An 8335-nucleotide genomic window follows, 5' to 3' on the forward strand; every position below is an offset into this window, starting at 1 on the left:
ACCCATGTTGGACGTTTAGGTCACTTTCATATCTTGACTATTGCAAACAGTGCTGCAATGAGCAAAGGGCTTCAAAGTAGCCCTTTCTTGTGATAAATGGCCAGAGGTAGAACTGCTGGATTTTATGGTAGCTCTCTTTCGGCTTTTTGAGGAATCTCCATGCTGTCTTCTACTGTGACTGCACCAAGTTACATTCCCAGCAACAGTGCAGGAAAGTTCCCTTTTCTCCACATCATTGCCCACATTTGTTGCTTCTTGTCTTCTTTATAATTTGTCATTTGGACAGGTGTGAGGTATCTCATTATGGGTTTGACTTGCATTTCCTGATGATGAGTAATGCTGTGCTCATTTTCACGTGCCTGTTGCCATCTGTATGCCATCTTTAAAATGTCTATTCAGGTTTTCTGCCCACTTTTTAATCAAGTGTTTGGTTTTTTAGTATTGACCTGGGGTATTACACTAAGTGAAATAAGTCAGAAGGAAAAAAAAGAGAAACAAATACTGTATGATTTCACTTATATATGGAATCTAAAAAACAAAGTAGAATACAGAAAAAGACTGTATTACAAAAATACAAAAAAAATACAGAAAAAGACTCACAGATACAGAGAACAAACAGGTGGTTGCCACAGGGGAGGCGGGTTGAGGGACAAACAAAATGGATGAAGGGAATGAAGAGGTACAAACTTCCAGATAGAAAATATATAAGTCACTGGGATATAATGTTCACACAGAGAATATAGTCAATAATATTGTCAAGAATTTATACAGTGACAGATGCTTGCTGGCCTTATTAAGATAATCAAATTGCAATGTTTTAAAATATAGAATCATTATATTGCATGCCTGAAACTAATGTAACATTGTATGTTAATAAGAACTCAATTTCTTAAAATAATTTAAAAATAAATTAATAAATAAATGGTGAATAAAAGACCTGTGTGCATCTGGCCACTGCTGACTTCTTCAGGCTTGTCTTAGTCCACTTCCAGTGCAAACATGATGTTTTAAGAAAATGGCATGATGTGCTGTTCCCAAGCCCCCCCCTCCCCCACAACTGGTCTTCTTGTGTCTATACAACTGTTCTTCCATCTGAAATGGGTTCAATCCATTTCCCATCATGAATTCCTAGACTTCCTCTGGGAGTCAGCCAGGTCACCATCTTCCCCAGTGACCCTTGTCCTGAACATGTAGGTAGTGGGGAGGGTCCCACTTCTGCATGATCACAGTTCTCACGTGGAAACATATTAACTCTCAGACCATGATATCCATTGTAATTCATGTGCAGGGGGGAATGTTAAAAACTACATAAGCCTGGGTGCACCTGAATATCTGAAATTCATGGGATAAAGTCAAATACAAGAAAATTGCATCTTTTACTTTAATTGTTGCTAGGAATTGTGGAAAACATTAGTTGAAATATTAAAAGCAATAGCCTAGATCCTAGGGAACATAATTGACCAAAACTAGCCAAAGAAGAAATAGAAAGCTAAACAGTCTCAAAATTCCTTTAAAAAGTAAGTGGAAGTCAAATCTTCTTGCAAGGAAACATCACATTCAGAGAGTTTTATGGTAATCTTCAAGAAACACATATGTCTTAGCCTGCTTTCCCAAGAAAGGAGAGCTTAAAATACAGGCTTTGGTGTTACTATCTTCTGGGGAATTTGATCCAGGGGAAAAAGAATGAAGGAAAATAGGAATATAGCATGGAAGAAGCATCTATACCAGATTCATTACCAATCTGGCCAACATTTGGTATCAAAAGCAACCAACTCTTTGATCAACTGACCATCTTCTGAGAGGTCATACAACCTCTCAGAAGATGTAGCCCATCCAAGGGGTTGAAGAGGGAAGAGGGTATTCACTGGTTTCCCTCTCCCTTTGTGAAAATGTTCCTCCCATAGGGAAGTAATTCTCTAAAACTTCTGTATTACATAAGAACTGCTAGGTTGAGAGGTACAGTCCGGCTTCACTGCACAAATTCAGTTGGAATCCAGGCAATGATGGTCCGTGTAGTTGTGGCAGGAACAGAGACCAGGGCAGGTACACTAGTTCTCTATGCTGTCTAGCAGATTACCCCCAAATACAATCCCTTGAAACAACAAGCATTTACTGTGTCACAGCTCCTTGGGCTGGGAGTCCAGGTGTGGCTTACCTGGGAGCCTCTGGCTCAAGCTTTCTCATGAGGTGACAGTCCTGCTGTCAGGCGAGGCTGCCTCTCATCCAAAGTCTCACCTGGGGAAGGACCCACTTTCAGGTCCTCTAGGTGGTCTGGCAGGGTTCAGATCCTCACAAGCTTGAGGATTCAGTTCCTCACTTGCTGTGGCCCAGGAGCCCCTCAGATCTCTGCCACCAGGGTCTCTCCACAGAGCAGCTCACAACCTGGCAGTCACTTCCCCCAGTGTGAGGGAGTGAGAGGGGGCACCCAATTAATATTCTATTCATTAGAAGCAAGTTGCCTATCCCAGCCTCACCAGTGGGAGGGGGTTAAATGGGGCATGAGTACTAGGAGGCAGAGCCATTGGCGGCCAACTGAGAGGATGCCATCGCACAGGTGAAGCTAAGATTCTGAGTTGTCACATAAAATCAGTCCAATCACGGCCAGCTCACTCTGTGAGGACAGTATGAACTTGACCCAAGTAGGATAAAAATGGGACAAGAAAGAAAGACTGCATTTCAGTCTCACTCATGGGCTTCAACACAAAAATCCTGAGCAAAATAAAGCCAGTCAAATCCAGCAACAATGATACACCATGACCAAGTTGGATCTTCAAGGGATGGGAATACCAGACCACCTGACCTGCCTCCTGAGAAATCTGTATGCAGGTCAAGAAGCAACAGTTAGAACTGGACATTGAACTACAGACTGGCTCCAAATTGGGAAAGGAGTACATCAAGGCTGTATATTGTCACCCTGCTTATTTAACTTATTGCAGAGTAATCATGCAAAGTGCCGGCTGGATGAAGCACAAACCGGCATCAAGATTGCTGGGAGAAACATCAATGACCTCAGACACGCAGATGACACCACCCTTATGGCAGAAAGTGAAGAACTAAAGAGCCTCTTGATGAAGGTGAAAGAGGAGAGTGAAAAAGCTGGATTAAAACTCAACATTCAGAAAACTAAGATCATGGCATCCAGTCCCATCACTTCATGGCAAATAGATAGGAAAACAATGGAAACAGTGACAGACTTTATTTTCTTGGGCTCCAAAATCACTGCATATGGTGACTGAAGCCATGAAATTAAAAAACATTTGCTCCTTGGAAAAAAAAAAGCTATGACCAACCTAGACAGCATAAAAAAGCAGAGATATTGCTTTACCAAAAAAGGTCCTTTTATTCAAAGCTATGTTTTTTCCAGTAGTCATGTATGGATGTGAGAGCTGGACTATAAAGAAAGCTTCTTCAGTAAGAATTGATACTTTTGAACTGTGGTGTTGGAAAATATTCTTGAGAGTCCCTTGGACAGCAAGGAGATCTAACCAGTCAATCCTAAAGGGAATCAGTCCTGAAAATTCATTGGAAGGACTGATGCTGAATATTCATTGGAAGGACTGATGCCGAAGCTGAAACTCTAATACTTTGACCACCTGATGTGAAGAACCAATTCATTGGAAAAAAAAGACCCTGATGCTGGGAAAGATTGAAGGCGGGAAGAGAAGAGGACAACAGAGGATGAGATGGTTGGATGGCATCACTGACGCGATGGACATGAGTGTGAGTAGGCTCCAGGAGTTGGTGATGGACAGGAAAGCCTGGTGTGCTGCAGTCCATGGGGTTGCAAAGAGTTGGACATGACTGAGCAACTGAACTGAGTTGGATTTTACCCTGAAACTCATAGGTGATTAACAAAGAATAAATATTAGTATTAGCTATCAGGTTAATTGATTGAAAGAGAAAGGTCTTATCATCCCAATAGCTTCAGAAAACACATTTATTAATATTTAATATATCAATTATGATATAAGAATGCACTACTAATAGCAAGGAATTTCCTTAATGTGATAAAAGTATCTACCAAAATCACCTTACAGAACATCATTCTTCATAGTATAAAAGCATTATCTGCTTATGCCACTTTACCACATGCACATACAACCTTTTCAAAATTTGTAACACTCTTTAAGTATGTAAAATCCCATCAATTAATTTTATGCTGGAAACAAAAAGAATGTCATTACTTGTTTTTTTCAGAAACCCAGTTTGTAGATCCCAGGTGAACAATGGAAAAAATCACTGAATAAATTAAAAATTTTTTTACCCTTAGAGAACTGACCAACATGGGTTCATTCAGTGGGTTCATTCAACTGAAATCAACTAGGTTCAAAAGCTGAGTTCTTCACCTTTAGTTAGAACATAGGCTCCTATGATAATCAGATAGAAAAAATAAACCACCTCCCCAGAAGATAAACAAATGCTCCTCATTAGTGCATGCAGTTCCAAGAGTTATCTAAGTAGACATGTCAGCACATGCCTGCCAAGCCCAGTGATTTTTTCCAGGGGCCCTGCCCAGCCAATTCCAGCCCACACCTTGAATTCAACACAAGATGCCCTGTTCTGATTGGTCACACAGTTACCTCCATGGTCATATGCCCTGTGTATCAGTCTGAGCTGGTCTTTGCTGTGCCTGGTACTATGACACAACATGGGAACAAAGAGTGAACAAGACTGTCACAAAGGGCGCTTACCTAGGTAGTGTGCTCAATGCACACAGACACCTCCAAAGGCATCGGGAGGCTGGGAAAGGCAGAATTAGGTGGGATCCAGAGCCTCTGTAGGGATGGGTGGGCTTCCTAGAGGAGGTGACACTGATGCAGTTCCACGGACAGAGCAGAATTTGCCCAAGGAGAGAAGGAGAGAGGGCATGTAGGCTGTGAGAATGGTTCATCTTATCAAAATTATCATTGCTGAGTATGTTTGTCATTTCTCGGTTGCAGGCACAGTGTCTAAATCAACCAATTTTTATTACTGCTAATAAGGAAGTGATCAGATCACAGGCCAAGTTAGGGATCCTGTAATTCTAGGACCAAGGTTCCACCCTGGACAGCTCAGCAGAGACCTGAAGGATGTGCAGGATGTCTGGGAAAAGCCACAGGGCTTTCTGATATTACAGTGACCTGTCTTGAATTCGTTAGGGTACAGCCCTGAGATTAAAAACATTTACAGAGGTCACACTGGCAATGCATGACATCAACCATTCCGGGCCATTCAGCACATTCACAGTGCGGTGCCACCACCTCCTCTGGTTGCAGCACACTCCCCTTCCACCAGAGGGCACTCCTGAGCCCATGGGCAGCTCCTCCCCACTCTCTCCTCTCCCAGCCCCTGGCCACCACTCATGGACATTCTGTCTTCGTGGAATTTCCCCTTCCAGATGTTTCATATAAATGGAATCATGTAATGCGTGCTCTCTTGTGTCTGAATTCTTTCATTCATGCATTTTAAAGTTAACCTCTCTTATGCCACGTATTTCACATCTGTAATAACTGAAGAAGCAACTATTGTATGGCTACATCACTATCTGTTTATCCATCCATCCACTGCTTTGCCTTGTGTCTGGCTTTTAGCTATCGTGAATAGTGGTGCTATGAACACGCAGGCGTATGTCTTTATTTAAGAATTTGTGTTCAGTTCGCTTAGACATCTATCCGGCAGTGCAATTGCTGGTAATTCTGTGCTCAATGACTGAGGAGCTGCCAAACTGTTCCACACAGTGGCTGCCTTGTTACATCCTCACCAGCAACAGTTGAGGTTTCCACATTTCCTATACATCCTCACCAACACTTCCGTTTTCCCTTTTTAAAAAATAACCATCCCAGTGGTTGTGATGTAGTAAAGTTTCTGGGATTTTGACTTTGTGCTCCCAATGGTAGTTAATAATCTGTGAGAATTCAGCCAGAGGCAGAGAGGGCAAGTGAAGAGTGTGATTGGGAACCTGGTCTACCAGGTCCCGGAGGCTTCTTTGGGCTCCCGAGACACCTGTTCTCTCTACTGTGTACACAGCTGCCTAGAAGGCATCCATAGAATGTGACTGATGTGCGGGCCCCAGGTGGGTTATTTAAACCTGCTCAGCCTCAGTTGCCTGATCTGTAGAATGAGGGTTAATAATTATGTCTTTCCCTTCCTATAGGAGCCCAGGGCAGACCAGACCCTGATCTGTGACCTGAGGGGCTTGGGGCCTGAACCTGCAGGTCAGAGTCCCGGTGTCACTGGGGGAAGAGAACATGTGACCTTGCCCATCACACACCTGATCCTTAGCAAACCCTCTAGAAATGTTCACTCACATGAGCTCATATGAGTTTAAGTAGTAGCCAAAAAGGCAAGCATTATAGAGTAAGCACAAGTTATGAACTGTGTTGTTTCTTAGCAAAAGGAGACATGAGTTCAAGTTGTAGTTGAAAAATAAATATAAGGCCGGGAGTTTGCTGACTGAATCTTCACCTTTTTCCTTCTAATTATGTTTAAATGCCTCCTTTTCCACCTGCTGTGTGAGGAGCCACTGAGTCATAAATGTTCAGGACATTATTTCCTGGAATCTAACTGGGGCTGGGGGGTGGGTCTGCCCAGATGTCCGAGCTCAGGGCCCTCCAACCCTACCTTCCCCACCCACCACACAGATGCATGTTACCTATCTATATCTGTCATCTATCTATCTATATCAGCTATCTATCTGTAGTGCATCGTCCAACTAACTAGCTATCATCTGTCTACAAAGAAAAGCAAGGATGTACACTGATACATGCAGTTCCAATCTCTGACTCCACAGGGTTTCTTCTGGTTTCCCCTTTCCTGGACCAGGGACTGCCTTCTCTAACAGGGTAAACCTGTCTTCCATTATCCGCAATATGTTCACTTAATCAACCTCCCTTTGTGTAGCTATTGCCACTCAGCCTCTTTCCACCCCTGATATCCTCCTCTCCCTCCATTGTTCTCCACACCCTATGTAGGCTCTGGGTGCCCTGGCCAGGCCATTCTTCTGGGAAGACACTCTTTGCTCCCTGCCTGGGCACCCACACCCGTGCCTACTGCTGTTCCTGTGGACACCGTCCCCCCTCAGTCTCCAACTTGGAGCCACTGATCCCACCTTCTCTGCCCATACCCTGAAGGGTAAGGCTGTCCACCTTCTGTGCTCCCCCAACAGCTTTAGAACTGGACTATCCAGGAAAACACTAGCAATGAAGGGGTTGTGGATGGAAGGAGCAGAAAAGGGAAAGGAAAGGCTGTGTGCAGCTTCTGATATCAACTGAAACTGGCCGGTGACTGTAGCCTTTCTCCCCAATCAACTGATCAATCAACCATCTTTAATCCCATGTTCATTATGTTAAGACAGTTGGCAATTGAGGGTGGAAAACAAAGACACTTCAAGAAAACTTGTTTCCTGCCTTCAAGAAATATCAGGAGAAATGAGATGAAAACTTTTCATCAAAACTAATAACAAATTATGTGCATCTGTTGTTATATAAAACATATGCTCAAAAAAAGTAGATTTAAACCGTGAAAGATAGCTCAGTTGGTAAAGAATCCACCTGCAATGAAGGAGACCCTGGTTCAATAACTGGGCTGGGAAGATCCTCTCAAGAAGGGACAGGCTACCCATTACAGTATTCTTGGGCTTCCCTTGTGGCTCAGCTGGTAAAGAATCTGCCTGCAATGCAGAAGACCTGGATTTGATCCCTGTGTTGGGAAGATCCCCTGGAGAAGGGAAAGGCTACACACTCCAATATTCTGGCCTGGAGAATTCCATGAACTGTATAATCCATGGGGTCACAAAGAGTTGGACATGACGGAGAAACTTTCACTTTCATACATTTTAAGAAATGGGCAAAACACTGTGGAATGATTCTTACCTATGTAACATAACAAACAGCAGTTTTGAAAAAGACCCCACCCACCAGGAATTGTGACAGCCAAGTGTTTAGTCACTGGCTCTCCCTGACTCAGTTGTACACATTCCCCCTAAAGTGAAGGATGGTATCCTAACACTTTTGTAAAGAGATGTTTACAGAGTTCCTCAATAGAATATTAGATTTGGAATATATAAAATAAAACCTGTGATTTATTAAAAAATGTCAGAACTTTAGTCACCATGATAATTCTTATTTTTGATAATTCACTGATAAAACTGTTGAGACATTTTCTTTCTTGATCAGTGCTCTGGAAGAGTAGATGGTACTAACTGGGGGTGGGTGGAGATGGTCCTTTGAGAATCAGATAAGCTGAGTGTAAGTGTCTGGCCCTCATTAGTGGCCTCGTTCATGTTACACAACATATAACATCACACAGACACTGAGAAAGCTAAACGAATGGGCAGATACCCTAGTCATCCAGCAAG

Source organism: Odocoileus virginianus, chromosome 33, assembly GCF_023699985.2.
Source record: "Odocoileus virginianus isolate 20LAN1187 ecotype Illinois chromosome 33, Ovbor_1.2, whole genome shotgun sequence".
NCBI lineage: Eukaryota > Metazoa > Chordata > Mammalia > Artiodactyla > Cervidae > Odocoileus > Odocoileus virginianus.